This window comes from Mauremys reevesii, linkage group 6 (assembly GCF_016161935.1).
Source record: "Mauremys reevesii isolate NIE-2019 linkage group 6, ASM1616193v1, whole genome shotgun sequence".
Lineage (NCBI taxonomy): Eukaryota > Metazoa > Chordata > Testudines > Geoemydidae > Mauremys > Mauremys reevesii.
In genome coordinates, this window is record NC_052628.1 from 114953449 (window position 1) to 114971149 (window position 17701).

Genomic DNA, 17701 nt, shown 5'->3' on the forward strand with positions numbered 1-17701 from the left:
CACACAGGTTATAAGACCTCCAGAGAGATAGAATGCCTACTGGGGAGGCTTGCATGTTCTTTTTCAAACTGTGTTCGCCAGAGACCAGCAGACAAATAAGAGACTTTTGGATAAATAATTTAAGCTTAAACTGTCTTACAACCTTCATTCTTGTTCCTGATCTAAACATTGGTATGAACTTGTGGCAGATGTGAGACCTGGGCGTTCAAAGGGCCATACTGAACAATGTGCTAGACAAGAATAAACTCTTGGAACAAAATGCATTAAGTGGTTTTGCTGGGGAATATCTAGGAGGAGGTGAATGCAAACTTTCTATCTCCGGTTATGCAAAAATCCAGCTTTTTTGAAGCTAGCAATGCTTAATTTGTGCTGGAGCTCGTTGGGGCCGAGCTCCAGCACCTCTAGCCTTGGCAGTTCATAGTCTGGGCACCTCTGAGCTCTCAGCCAGCAGCTGCTGCTCTCTGGCCAGCGAGCTCTGAAGGCAGCATCACTGCCAGCAGCAGCACAGGAGTAAGGGTGGCAATACCCCATACCATGCCACCCCTACTTCTGCGTTGCTGCAGTGGCAGCTCTGCTTTCAGAGCTGGCTGCCCACCAACAGCCGCCACTCTCTGGCCACCCAGCTTGAGCCCTGGCATCTCTCTCATTACAAATTAAACACTGGAAGCTATGTGCTGAGGAGTAAGCCATTGTCTGCTGATTACCTGTTACATGAGTCCAAGATCAAGGGCCCATGCTATATAAAAGAAAGACTGGGCTATTCATGATTGTTCCGGTTCTGAATCTGAGAGAGTTATGAACTTGTAACCATGGGGAAAACCCAGCTCTGGGGTTTGAAAGACTGACACCTACCAAAGCCCTATATTGGAGTTGGGGGGTAACCACTGGTAAGTATGCGTGTAGGTTCTTTTATTGTTTTTCTCTGTAAAGCATCTAACTTAAGAATAAATGTGCTTGCTTAGAAGAAGCTGTCTGGTTGTAACTTGTAACTGCTGGCAATACTCTGGTCATAGCCCTCAGAGAGAAAGTGAAGTGCAGGCGGTGGACTTTTAGGCAGATGGACTTGCTAGAGATATCACTGAGAGCTGTGCAGCCTTAAAACCCTGGTCAGGAGGGAGTGGGACACAGGTCTCCACCAAAACAAGGTGATGGCTGGAAGTCAGAAACCTTTAAGTGTCCTTGGGGGACCATGGCAGGGGAAACACAGGTGCAATTAACCTGAAATTGTGATGCACACAAGTCAGGAAATTCAATTATTTGGTTTCCACAGCAAACATCATTTGGCTTCTTGCATATATGGAGTATTTTTGTTACTATATATAGTGTTATGTATATGTATGTATATATATGTGCATACATGTCATGCACTCACACACTCATCTTTGCACTCATGGTACTATATACAAATGTTAAATAATAATATATTTATATACACATACAATGGCCAAGTAGCAACTGCTGTGGGAACTATGGACCAAAACCTGAGCTGGTATAAATCAACTTAACTCCATTGGAATGATTGCAATTTACACCAGCTGAGAATCAGGCTCCTTAACTTTGGCATTCTTGATGTTTATCCATTCAAAATTTCAGCAATAATCTTGCTTTTTTATTTCATTCCTTGTTTTTTAGGGTTTTTTTATATTTTCTTTTTTAAAAATACTATACATATGTGGTTGGATTACAGCCCCCTGTGTTTGAATGATACTCCATGTAGCTGTACATGATTTTCAAATACAGAACTGGACAGGACCATATACTATCCCGTGTTGGTTTTCCAGAACAGGGTTTAGAATTCACAGGATCCACTTACAGTTTCTAACCTCATTCTGATTCAGCATAGCACTTAAGCACATGCTTAACTTTAAGCACAGGAGTAGTCCAAATGACTTCAGTGGCTCTACTCACTTGCTTGAAGTTAAGCATGTGCACACACAATTTAGGACCAGGTGTGCGTTGCTAGGTCTGGGGTCAGAGAACAGTAATCTAGCAGAGGTATTCAAAGAAGTCTGAGAAATGTTGGTTAAATACATGTTTACATCTTTGCCTGCAATAGTAAATGCTGCTTCTCTCTCACTCACTCACAGACACTGGCCTGGTCTTCTCTAGGGAAAAGGTGTATTTTTAACGGGTTAGAGTAGCCAAGGCAGCTTTAGCTTTAACATATGCTATTTGGTCAAGGAAAATGTGAAGGTTAGCGCTTGGGAGCTAACACATGTCAAAACTACTGTCGTTTTTTTAAAGGCTCACACACAGGCCTCTCTTCCCTCTCCTTTCTTTCCCTTCAGACACTTTCCTTTAGTTTAACACCAGCGTTTACTCTCCCACGGCCAAAGCCAGGAAGGGGAAGGATTCCTGTGCAATTTCCAGCAGCTCCACCAAGCAGCAGCACCGCCTTATGAAACACAACTGGGGAGAGAGAAGTAGCCCAGCACTTTAATTAATTCCTGTTTACCACCCTCCCACCCCCATCTCCCAAATAAAAACCGCAAAGAATATGGCCAGAGCTGCTTTAATTTAATAAGAGTGAGGCACAGATGTGTCTCCCGCGGTGAGTTCCCTGCTGCTTCTCCTTGGACCCAGAGGAAGGGAAGAGGTTTCACAGATGTCCTAAGGCGGGTATTTGCTTGACATTGTGTTTAAAGTGCTGTTTATTGCCTCGCCATTGAATAACAGGCTCCCTCCCTCTCCCTCCAGCTCCTCCATCTTTCTCCGTCCTGGATGAGATATTATTAACCACCACAGCCCTCTGGCTGGCAGAGGGGAGGGGGAATTTCTGCACAAAGCAATCACAGCCAGCACCAATGCAAGCTGCTTTCACCTCTCTTTGTCCCCCCTCCCCGTCTAAAAATAATACATCCGAGAGGGGTTGGGGGGGGAGGGTTGTTTTCCGGGGCGGGGAGGGTGGAATTAGCTGTTAGGAGCCCATTTTAAGTAGCACTTGTAAGTTCCCAAATTAGTGATACATATCGCATGATTCAATATTTACAATAGAAATATAAAATAACATTAAATAGCAGCTCATTGGGGATGGGGTGGGGGTTCATTCCTGGCTGGCTCCGACTGAGGGATGGGGAATGTTTGCATTTCAATGAAATTCACAATTTCGGAGAGCGGGTTTTAAAACCTCCTTCAGTCCAATTGTCCTTTACAACCCGGGTGTGTGTGTAATATAAAATCCTGTATATGTGTAGATGTATACACATAGACACTACAGCTATGCATGTGTACACTGTCTGTGTGTGTGTATATAGGTAGTATATAACACATCGTGTGTATAGATCCTGGATATGCGTATTTATACACACATGCTATATGTGCGTTTAGTGTGTGGGTCTATACATGCTGCTATACTATACACAAGCTGTGTTATATTATTCATAGGGTGCATATGTGTGTCTATAAAGACATTATTAAGATATATGCGCGTATACCCATGTCCAGTGGGTCTATATTACGTCTGCATAGCAATCTATACACTAGGGCAGGCACTATAATCTACAGTGTACATAGGTATAGTGTCTGTGTGCCATAGCTGTGTGGAATGCGGATTTCTAGCTAGCACCTCTCTGGAGCTGGAGATACACAGAATATTAGACTGCTGAGCTCCCCCCTTTCTCCACCCCACCCCCATCTGCAGGCAGAGTCCGGGCTGGCAGCGGGAGGGCGAGGGCAGCGCTGTGTGTGTGTGTTATTGCACACTTCCTGTGGTATATTTATGACCAGGGCTTCGATTTCCGGTAGCTGATACGAGCTCTCTGTGTGTCTCTCTCCCTGAGCATTGAATATCCGCGGGCGGAGGCGGAGGGGAGCCTGGCGCACGCACACACACACGGTGGGGGGGTGGAGGAGGACACAGAGAGAAGCCAGTGACCGGGGGATGGGAGACACTTTCCCCTCCCCACAGCCACCCCCTCACCATATCACCCTGCCCGCCCCAGGCAATACAGGGAATAGACCACAGCCTCCCCCGCCCCGCATTCCTATGGACAGACACCTGCAGGTAGGTGACTGCTGGGGGGGACAGCAGGGTGTGTGTGTGTGTGTGGGGGGGTACATACAGTGTCTCTCTTTGTGTGTAGGGGAAGGAGGGTGCTTATGAAAGCTGTGTGGCTCTAGACTCAGTGTCCCTCTCTTTGTGTAGGGGCAGTTAGGAAGTGTGTGTGTGTGTGGGGGGGGGGGGTGATGGAGATCTGTGTGTGTGCATATGCACACAGAGACTCTCTTTTGTGTTGGAGGATGAGGGGGGAGATGGGATGGTTATTGAATGGCGGAGAGAGGTATAGGTGAGAGAAGTTACGTACAGTGTGTGTGTGTGTTGGGGGTAAGTGGAGGAGGGTCAGGAGAGCATCAACCAAATGATTCAGATGAGTCAACCCTAGATAACTTAGTAGAGATCAGGGCTTGTTTGTTTGTTTGTTTTTTAACAAAGTTTTTAGGGCATGAATGAATCAGCTGAACCCACCTTTCCTCCTATCCCCTAGTTTTTTCTGCCCCTGTCTGGATGGTGGTGTGTTATGTGGCTGTGAGGTGTGTATTGGGAGGGGGTTGGCTGTGTATAGAGGTGTGTGTGTTTAAAAAAAAGGTGTGTATGTGTGTGTTGGGGAGGAATGGTTGTGTGGAGAGGGATGTGTGTTGGGGAGGAGGAATGGTTGTGTGGAGAGGGGTGTGTGTGTTGGGGAGGAGGAATGGTTGTGTGGAGAGGGGTGTGTGTGTTGGGGAGGAGGAATGGTTGTGTGGAGAGGGGTGTGTGTGTGTTGGGGAGGAATGGTTGAGTGGAAAGGGTGTCTGTGTGTGTGTGTTGAGAGGGTGGCATGGGGTTGTGAGGAGAAGAGATTGTGTTGGGGAGGCTGTGTGTGTGTGTGGTATGGCTTGTGGAGGGAAAGGACTATATTGGGGAGGAATGTTTATGTGGAGAGGGATGTGTGTGTGTGCTGGGGAGGAATGGCTGTGTGGAGAGGTGTGGTATGTGTGTGTGCTGGGGAGGAATGGTTGTGTGGAGAGGGTGGGTGTGTTGGGGAGGAATGGCTGTGTGGAGAGGGGTGTGTGTGTATGTGTTTGTGTGATGGGGAGGAATGGCTGTGTGGAGAGGAGTGTGTGTGTTGGAGAGGAATGGTTGTGTGGAGAGGGTGGGTGTGTTGGGGAGGAATGGCTGTGTGGAGAGGGGTGTGTATGTATGTGTTTGTGTGCTGGGGAGGAATGGCTGTGTGGAGAGAGGTGTGTGCTGGGGAGGAATGGCTGTGTGGAGAGAGGTATGTGTTGGAGAGGAATGGCTGTGTGGAGAGGGGTATGTGTGTGTGTTGGGGAGGAATGGTTATGTGGAGAGGGGTATGTGTGTGTGTTGGGGAGGAATGGTTGTGTGGAGAGGGGTGTGTGTGTTGGAGAGGAATGGTTGTGTGGAGAGCTGTGTGTGTGTGTGTTGGAGAGGAATGGTTGTGTGGAGAGCTGTGTGTGTTGGGGAGGAATGGTTGTGTGGAAAGGTGTGTGTGTGTGTATGTTTGGGGAGGAATGGTTGTGTGGAAAGGTGTGTGTGTGTGTATGTTGGGGAGGAATGGTTGTGTGGAGAGGGGTGTGTGTGTATGTTGGGGAGGAATGGTTGTGTGGAGAGGGGTGTGTGTGTTGGGGAGGAGGAATGGTTGTGTGGAGAGGGGTGTGTGTGTTGGGGAGGAGGAATGATTGTGTGGAGAGCTGTGTGTGTTGGGGGGAGGAATGGTTGTGTGGAGAGGGGTGTGTGTGTGTGTGTGTGTTGGGGAGGAGGAATGGTTGTTTGGAGAGGGGTGTGTGTTGGGGAGGAGGAATGGTTGTGTGGAGAGGGGTGTGTGTGTGTGTTGGGGAGGAGGGAGGTGTGTGTGTGTGTGTGTTGAGGAGGAGGAATGGTTGTGTGGAGAGGGAGGTGTGTAGGGGGGACAGACCCTCTCTGTGTGTGAGATCGGTTCAGACAGAGGGGCAGAATGGGTTGATTTCCCTTTTCACTTCGACTCCTTCCCGCGAGAAGCCGCCCCGCGCTCTGCCTCCCCGGCCCCCAGCGGGCCGAGAGAGCAGGAGGGAGAGTTTCCCACTCCCCGAGCGGCGGGTGCTGCGGGGCAGCGCCGGCCGGGGGCGGGAAGGGAAGGGAAGGGGCCGCTGGCTCTTGTTTGCTGCGCGCTGCGCTATTTATTGTTTCTAACGGGGGAGGAGGAGGAGGAGGAGGTGTCTCTGTCCGCGAGGCTGCGCACAGGGGCTGGGGTTTGCTATCAAAGACATCAAGGAAGCCCCCCACCCAGGGGTGGGCTTGGCTGGCGGCACTGGCGAGAGGCTGCAGGAGCTGAGCTGTGTAGGTTATTTCACAGTTCAGATTCCAGCGCGGGGGGGTGTCTTTGCATGTTGGATGGCTTGGATCTAGTTTATTTCTTTGTTTTTAACGCACTCCTGGAAACAAAAGTTCTGCATTATTTTTGCCATTGCTTTTACGATTTGGGATGTACAATACCCCGCCCCCAACCTCTCCCTACCTGACATGTTTACATAGGTGGCTTATTTAAGCAAAAGTGTAGTGAAGTGTTATCGGTACATCTTTAGAGACAGAGGCTGAGGTATCTGTGTAGTAGGGGAAAGCCTGGACGTGTTTTTATAGGGCAAACAGAGTTTCTCTCTAGAGATGTAGTGCGTTTAGGTAAATAGCTTGATGCTGATTGTGGTACCTTGAACATATGCAGAAACGATTAGAGGATGAACTGGATTTAGCTGTTGTTGTTCAGACTCTGATCAACCCTCTATCCCCTTTTTAGAATAGTTTTGCAGCTGCATGTATGGTTGTGTGGACGCAACCTTTAAATAGCTTAATCCTCCCCACCCCCCATGTATTGAGAAGCAGGATCTTTTACAATAAATGCGATGTTTATAGTAATTTTTGTATATCAAACGTTGGAAGCGTCTCTCGTGAATGATTATTGCAGGAAAAGCAAAAGATGCAATTGTTGGTAATGAATAAGCAGTAGAAGCATTTAAAACCATAACCCATCTTGAACCTGGCTTGTCAGAAAGACAAATCAGGAGTGAGGGAGGAAACCAGAGCATTGTAAAACAAATACAGAAAGACACTCGAGCAAAGGAAAATAAAGAAACATGTTGTAGTGGAAAGAGATATTGAACCTTCTATGGTTTAATTTCAGCAGTTAAAAGCAGACTCTCTTCCCATCAGAAAGAACTAGTATGATATGTTAAAACTCACCTCCCTCCCTGAGGTTAATGGTTATAAATAGCACTTGTTACTCAGCTGGATATTAAATAATACTAAATTAAAATTAATGTTATTTCCTAAAAAAAAAAATGAAGCTGAGTGATTAGTGACAATAGACAATTCAATGGGTACAAATAAAAACTGCAATATAGGTTTGATTTCAATAGTAGAATTTTTATTATAGGATGCTTGCCCCCCCCATATTATCAACATTAGTTGTGCCGTATAGTTAGAATTGTGCATAGGGTTTGATCCTGCATCATTAAGCTTAATTGGAGTTTTTCTATTGATTTTTATGGGAGCAGGAGCAAGCCCTTAGTGTACTTCCTAATATATACAAGAATGTGCAAAATAATTGCCCAAAAAAAACCTAAGCAAACTTTAAGCCAAATATATTTTTCAATGTTGTGCTAAAGTTTATCAGTCCTTTGAAGTGTTATAAAAAGTAAACTAACAAATTGAATGGGTTGTTTACATACTTTACACCCTGCCAGCAGGAGAGATAAGACTTAACAAAGAGATATTGTATAAACTAAATATTAACAGAAAGTGTTCAGGGGGATAATGGATTGTGTTAAGTTATGTGCAGTTTAAGGCTCTTCTGAGATATGTAGTGTAGTTATTCTTTGTAACAGTGACAGAAAACCAGTTCTCAGTTAAACAGCATTACACAGACCTTCTTTGTTTTCTGTTTAGAATAGCTGAATTTCTGCAAGGTAAACACATTTTTGCTGAAAAACAGTAACACCTTTCTATCATCTTTAACATTTTTTATTTGGTTACTATTGATAGGCTGATTTTTATTGTGCAGATATATAGTTAACTTTCTCTCTTTTAATCTTCTCCTGTATGCTCTTGCAATTAATGCATTCTACATGTTAATACTGTAGCTTCCAATGTGCATACACTAAGAAGTTCCCTGAATTTGAATTCTTAGGAGGAAATGCTGTGTACTTTTTTGTACAGTTCCAAAATAATGGCTCACTGTGGCTGTGTTTACAGAGCGCTAAAATTCAGTTTACTTTGTTAGCCTTTCACCTTTGACAGTTATCAAATAAATTTTCATTAAAGTGTGCCTTAAATCTCATCTTGATGTTAGGTTAGTTGAATGTTTTAAATGAGCAGTGTTGTGACTAATTTTAACTGAGTTGAAAACCAGAGAGTTACAGTAATATGATTGTTTGGTATGTCCAATATGCCTCTTAACCTTGCAGCATGCTTGTTAGCTTTGCTGTAGATGGTTGTCTGTGGTCTGTTGCTTTGAACACACCAAAGGGAACTAGAAAGATTCTAATACAGTTTTGGCACTGATTCTCTTTTACCCTTTGGGCGAGTCACTCAGTTTCCTTCATCTGTGAAATGGGGATACTACTACTACTTACTTACCCAATTCACAAGGGTGTTGTGAAGATTAACTAGTGTTTGTAAAGGACTTCAAAGAAACATATATGGAAATTAATCCTCTCTAGGATTATTATGCATCTGATAATTCAAACTGAGTGCAAGGCTTTGCTTTCAGATGCTATCAGTTATAGATTATTTTTGCAAAACAAAGTAGAGAGACGTGAATAGGGAAGAAAAGGTAAATGAGCATGAATTCTAAACGTTTGTACTGACAAATATTTTAAATAAAACAGAAACTTAAGTTACATGTTTTCTTAATGTATCTGCATAGTAGCCCAAAGCAACTTGAAAGAGTTCTGTCTTTTTAAAAGACCCATGGAGAATGACTGCTTCATCTTAAATTATTTGACCTTGGTGCTGATTTGTTGATTTATGAACTTTATTTACCCACAGGACTGGAGAATTCTGTCGCAAGACAGAAATTACAGTATACCAGTCCTCTAGTTTGTTTCCTAGGTAACAAATATACTGCTCGGATTCCATAATGAGGCCCTTGGTTGGCTAGTTATTATGTACATTTTCTTGTTTAGTAAATCGGAGTCCTGAAATAAATAAATAAAGTCTTGTTTATATGACTGTTCCAAACACAAACTATCAAAAGGAAAATGGAAATGAAAAATGGAAGCCTTCTACCTTGTGGGAATTTATTGCATTCTATCCACAGTAATACATAGATATAAAGGGATGTTTCAATATGAATGAATGTTATAGACAGTTATACACTGGTCCTATTTGAAAAGTCTTTGGTGAAAAGAATAAATCTAAAAACTGTACTGCATTTTACTCAAGCTTGTGTACCTCTCTCAAGTCTGACATTACATTTGCAAGGCAATAAGTTATTTAGTATCCTCACTGTGCTGCTCTCATTGGCTATAATAAATGGTCCCTCATTTCCCAGGCCACCAGTTATCAAAATTCCATGTTTGCATTGCTGAACAGTTCTTTCCTTTATCCAGTCCTCTTTTCTGTTACTTTCCGCTGTGTCTGTTGTCTGGCACCCTTCCAGTGGAAACCTTTACAGGAGCAAAGGTTCTCATGTGAGTAGGAATTTTCAGGATTGGGCCCAACAACATTTTAGGTTTAATTCTGTGATCTTTCCCGATAGGAAATATTCACTCATTGCTTTTTCTTTCCTATGATATGAACTGAAGAGTTATTGTCTTAAAAATCTGTTTGATTTTTTTTTTAACCTACAGTTATAAATAACACCTAAACTGAAGGAAATGAGAGGGGGGAAAAACAGTCTCTCTCTACCCCCTCCCCCCCGTTTGTTTATGTCCTGCATTTGACAGCTCTTTTTATGTGCTCAGTTCCATTTTTAACCCTGCTGAATTAGTAAATCAGTGAGTTTCCCCTGTTGTCTGTGAGTCTTTCATACAGCAACAGGTGAGAGAAAAACATTTTTTAAAATAGGAACAATTGACTGTAAATCCACAAAGATGGGCAAGTGTAGTACCTGAAACCACTTTACAACTCATCTTTTAAATTGATTAGATTTCAAGTTGTTGATGTACTCTTCAATGATCAATACCATATATCAAAAGCTTTAATTATTTTCTACTCTCCCACTTTCCAGGTCCAACTTTAACCAGTAACTTCTTAGCAAAAGGCTGGGGCAACAGAAATCTACCAAAAACTGACTTTTGTGATGGTCTGATTCAAAATCCATGGAATTCTGCAGCAATTTTTGTTGATTTTTATTTTACTTGGATATGTTCTTACATTGTAATGCCAAGGAGAAGTAGAGTCAATTAGAAAATATTTATTAGTCAATTAAACGGAAATGCTTTCTCTGCTGCTGTGCAGCACCTGTTCCAGGAGCAGTTTTGAATTAGACCTGATGTGATTAACTGAATATTTTCAGTGTTGGATTAAAATGGTAGGGCAATTAAAAAGAAAAAGCAACAACTTTGATCATGTAACAAATTACTAATCTAAGCTGACATCACAACTAAAAATGAAAAAGTAATAAAAAAACTGTTTCAATTTGTAGCTTCATAATGACTTACACCTTCATCTTAAACTTGGAATCATTTTAAAGCACCAGTCCCACATGCTTTAGGGCATGTTGGCATGTAAACAAACAGCAGTAATTTTAAAAAAGATGATAATGTCAGGTACTGTCAATTTGACCATAGATTTAGGATGTTATTTTTTAAAAGGTCTGCAAATGCAAAAATTCATAGGCTACCACAACTGACAGCTGCCACCACTCGGCTAATAATTGTACATACTGCTAGTTAGTGAAACAAATACAATACGATATTTCAGTACAATCTTCCAACTTTTCTCTTCCACCTCTTATGTCTTGTCTTTCAGGCCCTGATTCTGCTAAGACCTATGCACATGCTTAACTTTATGAACGTGAGTAATCCCAATAATTTCAATATGGCTATTCACATGTGTAAAATTAAGCATGGAGGTTAATCTTTGCAAGATCAGGGACTTCGATTGTAAGCTCTTTTGGGTCGCATTTGTCATTTATTGTATATAGTATATATATGGCCTATCCTCGTTGATGCCTCCACGAACTACCGTAAATAACAACAAATATTGTCAGGAAATGGATTTTTTTTACATGTCCATAACCATTATTAAAAGCTTTGATTTATGATACATAAGGATAAGATTTTGTCACTGAGGTCACAGAGGTCATGGGTTCCGTGACTTTCAGAGACCTCCATGACATTTTCTACATCTTCAGCTCTGAGCCAGGGATGGTGGGGCCAGAGCTCCAATCTGCCACAGGGGGGCCTAGCGCTGTCATTCTCTCCTTCCTGCTCCCTTTCAGCCCTTAGTTATTTTTAGTAAAAGTCACAGACAGGTTACAGGCTTCCGTGAATTTTTGTTTATTGCCCACAACCCGTCCGTGACTTTTACTAAAAATAACGGAGACAAAATCTTAACCTTACTGATGTACTTTTATGGATTTAAACATCCTCGGCAGTGTCTGAAACCCAAATCCCTGTATCTTAGTCTCTTGCTAGTACATGAGAAACGGCCACTGAAACTGACTAGCTACAGTGTGAAAAAGCCAAACTGATCACTCTGTTTTGTCCAAACTGAGTCAAATAAACAAAGTATTCAAACAGCATAAATAGTGAAAATTAAATAGTTATTTAAAATTCTCCTAGTTTTTATGATCTCAGGAATTGTATTTCCAGAGGAGTGTGATTTCGTGGGTAGAGTAGCTAACTATGACTCAAGCGTCTGAGTTGTTTAAGTGATTTTTTTCACCGACTTGCGTGCGACCTTGGATGAGACACTTAGTGTATGTCCTCAGTACAGAGTAAACTCTAGTTACCCACACTCAAGTTGCTGTGTCTATGCTTGCACTGTATGCATCCATATGTGGTACTAAGGGTACATCTACACTTTTTGAGCTCAGGTGTGATTGCCAGCTGGAAGAGACATACTCTAGTGAACTCAGACTAAGCTAGCACGCTAAAAATAGATGAGTAGCCGCGGTGGCGCACATGGCGGAGGGGCTAGCTGGTATCCAAGTACATACCTAGGGTCTCAGAGGGAATCCTTCTTGGGGCAGTTAGCTGCTCCTCCTGCCACAGTGGCTACACCTCTATTTTTATTGCACTCGCTTAATCAAATGTAGCACAGGTATGTCTCCTTGAGTTGGAAATTACATCTCCAGCTCAAAGTGTAGCTGTACCCTAAGACTTTTGGGGTTGCATTGCAGTAAGCTGAGCTGCTCTATGAATTCTTTCCCTTTCTGGGCTCATGGAGGGAATTGTGGGAAAGCATTGGAGGACTAGCAGCCCTTGAGTGGAACTAGTCTGTGTCCACACTGCAGAGTTGCTAACAGCTTATGAGATGTGCTAACTCCAGTTTTAACCTAGATCAGGGTAATCAATTGTTTTTTGTCAAGGTCCACATTTCTTGGTCAAAGTATAGTCGAAGTCCAGCCTCCAGAGAAAATTAATACAATAATAATAATAATAAGTAAAAAATTTAATGGTCTGGTCAAAAGCATCTGGTGGTCTGTATTTGACCACAGTTCACCGATTGACTGCCTCGTTATATCCTTTGACAGGCCAGCCAACTTGAATTAAAAGCACCAATGCACTTGAGTTAAGACCTTTTGCATAGGACAGGACCCAAGTTAAAGGCAACACTAGTCTAGTTAACGTTGCAGGGATGACAAGCCCCAAGTATCTGACCCTGATTTCTCCTAGCTGTAAAACAGAATCATCATTGTCTATTTCTCAGGGATGTTGCAAGGAGTAATCTATTAATGTCTGTAAAGTGCTTGGAGTTCTGTGGAAGAGCAGTGCTATAGAAGTGCAGAGGAAATTAATTTTTATAACGTAACTTCTATTAACCTAACAATGTCCCTTTAATAAATGGAAACAGAGGCCTGGTCTACCCTACGCGTTTATACCGAATTCAGCAGCGTTAAACCGATTTTACGCAGCACCTGTCCACACAACGAAGCCCTTTATGTCGATATAAAGGGCTCTTAATATCGATATCTGTACTCCTCCCCAACGAGGGGAGTAGCGCTCAAATCGGTATTGCCATGTCAGATTAGGGTTAGTGTGGCCACAAATCGACGGTATTGGCCTCCGGGAGCTATCCCACAGTGCACCATTGTGACCGCTCTGGAAAGCCATCTGAACTCGGATGCACTGGCCAGGTAGACAGGAAAAGCCCCGTGAACTTTTGAATTTCATTTCCTGTTTGGCCAGCGTGGAGAGCTCATCAGCACAGGTGACCACGCAGAGCTCATCAGCACAAGTAACAATGCAGTCTCCTGAGAATCGAAAAAGAGCTCCAGCATGGACCGCATGGGAGGTACTGGATCTGATCGCTGTATGGGGAGAGGATTCCATGCTAACAGAACTCCATTCCAAAAGACGAAATGAAAAAACATTTGAAAAAATTTCCAAGGCCATGATGCAGAGAGGCCACCCCAGGGACTCAGTACAGTGCGGTGTGAAAGTTAAAGAGCTCAGACAAGCCTACCAGAAAACCAGAGAAGCAAACGGAAGGTCCGGGGCAGGGCCGAAAACATGCCGCTTCTACGCTGAGCTGCATGCAATTCTAGGGGGGTCCGCCACCACTACCCCACCCCTGTCCGTGGATTCCGAGGTGGGGGTGGTAATCGCAGCCATGGCTGAGGATTCTGCAGACGGGGAAGATGAGGAGGACGAGGTTGTAGAGAGCACACAGCACTCCGTTCTCCCCAACAGCCAGGAGCTTTTTCTCACCCTGACGGAATTGCCCTCCCAAGCAACTATCCCAGACAATGAAGCCATGGAAGGGACCTCTGGTGAGTGTACCTTGTAAATATAAGACATGGTTTAAAAGCAAGCGTTTTTTAATGATTATTTTGCCCTGAGGACTTGGGATGCATTACTGGAAAAGTCTGTTAACATGTTTGGGGATGGAGCGGAAATCCTCCAGGGACATCTCCATGAAGCTCTCCTGGAGGTACTCCAAAAGCCTTTGCAGAAGGTTTCTGGGCAGTGCTGCTTTATTCTGTCCTCCATGGTAGGACACTTGACCACGCCATGCATGTAGCGAGTAATCTGGTATCATTGCATGACAAAGCCTAGCTGTGTATGGTCCCGGTGATTGCTGGCATTCAAGCAACATCCGTTCTTTATCTCGCTGTGTTATCCTCAAGAGAGTGATATCGTTCATGGTAACCTGGTTGAAATTCAGGAATTTAAGTAAGGGGACAGAGATGGCCATTTCTACTGGGCTGTTTCCCTGTTGCTTAAAAGAAATCCTTCCCTGCAGGTAGCCAAGCGGGGGGAAGGGGGGGGGCGATTGGCGCTGAGCTTTTCCGCATTTGGCTAGCAGAGATCTTTCCTGCTACCAGCCACGTGGTTGGGGCGGGGTGGGAGAAAGGGAGGTGTTTAGCAGTGATCTTTCATGATACCAGCCACGGGGTGGATTCTGCTGCTGCACGTTAACAGGAAAGAAGCAGCACTCAACGGGCTTTGCTTGCTGTTTGGGAAAGGAGTGCGCTGGATAGATGAAGGCTGCAGAAGACGAAAGACAATGGCTTACCATGGCCGCAGGCAAGCAGAATTCTGATGCCCGGACCTGCGTGTGTGATCTGTAACACCAAAGCCGTAGGCACTCAATATTAAGATGCAAAATGCGACCTTGTAGTGAAAACACATGTGCTTTGTAAGGTGAATAGTGTTGTTCACCGTGAAAGAGTATGACCATTGTTCTCTAAAATGTATCTTTTTAAATACGTCTCTCCCTTTTTTCCCTCCCTCATGCAGCTGCAAATTTTTCAAGCATCCCTACTCCGTCCCGAAGGCTATCTCAGATAAGGCGTCGGGAAAGAAAAAAACATGAGAAGAAATGTTTTCGGAAATCATGGAAGTGACCCACAATGAAAGGGCGCATCTGAATGAGTGGAAGGATGTGGTAGCAAAGTACAGGAAAGATGCCAGTGACTGTGAGGACAGAAGGGACCAACGTGAGGATAGGAGGGATGAACGTGAGGACAGGAGAGATGCTCGAGATGAGAGGTGGCGGCAGAAAGATCAGCGGTGGCGGGATGCAACTCTGGGGCTGCTGCGGGATCAAACTGACATGCTCCGGCGTATGGTGGAGCTTCAGGAACGGCAGCAGGATCACAGAGTGCCGCTGCAGCCCCTGTATAACCACCCTCCCCCCTCATCATGTTCCTTAGCCTCCTCACCTGCCAGACGACTAAGAACTCATGGGGGTAGGCTCCGTGCACCCGCCTACTCCACCCCAGTGGACAGCCCAACCAAAAGGCTCTCATTATTATGAAATTATGAAATTTTTATAGTGGCCTTTTACTTCCCTACTATTCTCCTCCGAAACCCCACCCAGGCTACCTTGTCAGTTCTCTCCCTCTTTTTATAATTAAGTAACAAAGAATACATGATTTTTAAATGAGAGTAACTTTATTTCCTTAGAAAACAAGCTGTGATCGAAGGGGTGGTGGCTTACAGTGAATGAGTCAATCAAGGGGGGGGGTTTCATCAAGGAGAAAGAAACGCAACAGTCAGACTGTACCCTGGCCAGTGATGAAACTGGTTTTCAAAGCTTCTCTAATGCGCACCGCTTCCTGGTGTGCTCTTCTAATCACCCTGGTGTCTGGCTGTGCGTAATCAGCGGCCAGGTGATTTGCCTCAGCCTCCCACCCTGCTATAAAGGTCTCCCCCTTACTCTCACAGAGATTGTGGAGCACACAGCAAGCAGCAATAACAAAGGGGACATTGGTTTGGCTGAGGTCTGAGCGAGTCAATAATGTGCGCCAGCGCGCCTTTAAACGCCCAAATGCACATTCTACCACCATTCTGCATTTGCTCGGCCTGTAGTTGAACAGCTCCTGACCACTGTCCAGGCTGCCTGTGTATGGCTTCATGAGCCATGGCATCAAGGGGTAGGCTGGGTCCCTCAGGATAGCGACAGGCATTTCAACATCCCCAACTGTTATTTTCTGGTCTGGGAAGTAATTCCCTTGCTGCAGCCGTTTAAACAGAGTAGTATTGCTGAAGACGCGAGCATCATGAACCCTTCCCGCCATCCCACGTGGATGTTGGTGAAACGTCCCTTGTGATCCACCAGTGCTTGCAGCACCATTGAAAAGTACCCCTTGCGGTTTATGTAGTGGGTGCCCTGGTGCTCTGGTGCCAAGATAGGGATATGGGTTCCATCTATTGCCCCACCATAGTTAGGGAATCCCATTGCAGCAAAGCCATCCACTATGACCTGCACATTTCCCAGAGTCACTACCTTTCATAGCAGCAGCTTAGTGATTGCTTTGGCTACTTGCATCACAGCAGCCCCCACAGTAGATTTGCCCACTCCAAATTGATTCCTGACTGACTGGTAGCTGTCTGGCGTTGGAAGCTTCCAGAGGGCTATTGCCACTCGCTTCTCAACTGCGAGGGCTGCTCTCATCTTGGTATTCTGTCACTTCAGGGCAGGAGAAAGCAAGTCACAAAGTTCCATGAAAGTGCCCTTCTGCATGCGAAAGTTTCGCAGCCACTGGGAATTGTCCCACACCTGCAAAACTATGTGGTCCCACCAGTCTGTGCTTGTTTCCCGGGCCCAAAATTGGCGTTCAATGGCTAGAACCTGCCCCATTACCAGCAGGATCTCCAAAGCGCAGGGGCCCGCAGTTTGACAGAATTCTGTGTCCATGTCCTCATCACTCTCGTTGCCGCGCTGCCGTAGCCGCCGTCTCCTCGCCTGGCTTTGCAGGTCCCAGTTCAGCATTGAGTGCACGAGAATGCGCGAGGTTTTTAAAACATCCATGATTGCTATCTTGAGCTGAGCAGGGTCCATGCTTGCTGTGCTATGGCGTCTGCACAGTTCACCCAGGAAAAAAGGCGTGAAACGGTTGGCTGCTGCTGCTTTCACGGAGGGAGGGGTGAGGCTGTACCCAGAAGCACCCACGACAATGTTTTTTGCCCCATCAGGCACTGGGATCTCAACCCAGAATTCCAATGGGCGGGAGAGACTGCGGGAACTATGGGATAGCTACCCACAGTGCAACGCTCCGGAAATTGACGCTAGCCTCGGTACATGGACGCACACCGCCGAATTAATGTGCTTAGTGTGGCCACGTGCACTCGACTTCATACAATCTGTTTTACAAAAGCGGTTTATGTAAAATCGGAATAATCCTGTAGTGTAGACGTACCCAGAGGTGCTGGGCTGGGAAGCCAAAAGTGGCTGTAAAAGTTATGGGAAAGCACCACATTATTTTCTGGAAAACAATTTATACTCCTGTTCTTTAAATTCTTTGCTATTGCAGCAAATATATAAATGGCACGTCTGCATTTGTGTTCTCCGCCTGCTCTCATTGGTGGCCTGTGTAGTTTTTTCTTGGACATGTCTTCAGCTTTATCCCTATGAGATATGCCACTGATACTAGTCCCCCTCCAAAGATGGTCTCTGGGTGCCAGTTCAGGAAAGTATGTAAGCAGTACTTAAGTCCATCCTTACTCAGAAGAGTCCTTAAGCACATGTTTAAAGCTAACCACATGTGCAAAGTTAAGCGTGTTAAAGTGATGTCTATGGGACTTAAGAATGTGTTTAAGTGCTGTTCTGAATAGG

General features: G+C 44.7%; 1 protein-coding gene across 8 annotated transcripts in view; it reads left to right on the forward strand.

The window, feature by feature from the left end:
* Positions 1-276: 276 nt before the first annotated feature.
* The window catches only part of KIAA1958 (KIAA1958 ortholog), a 132112-nt gene continuing 114687 nt past the window's right edge, over positions 277-17701 (forward strand). For 2 of the 8 annotated variants that reach the window (XM_039545232.1, XM_039545236.1), the window contains exon 1: positions 3777-4003. The gene's annotated coding sequence lies outside the window, so the exon portion shown is untranslated. Of the gene's footprint in view, positions 298-2529; positions 2620-3776; positions 4004-6190; positions 6314-10942; positions 10988-17701 lie in introns of those variants that run through there. The other 6 variants (XM_039545235.1, XM_039545234.1, XM_039545229.1 and 3 more) reach the window with 6 other exon arrangements.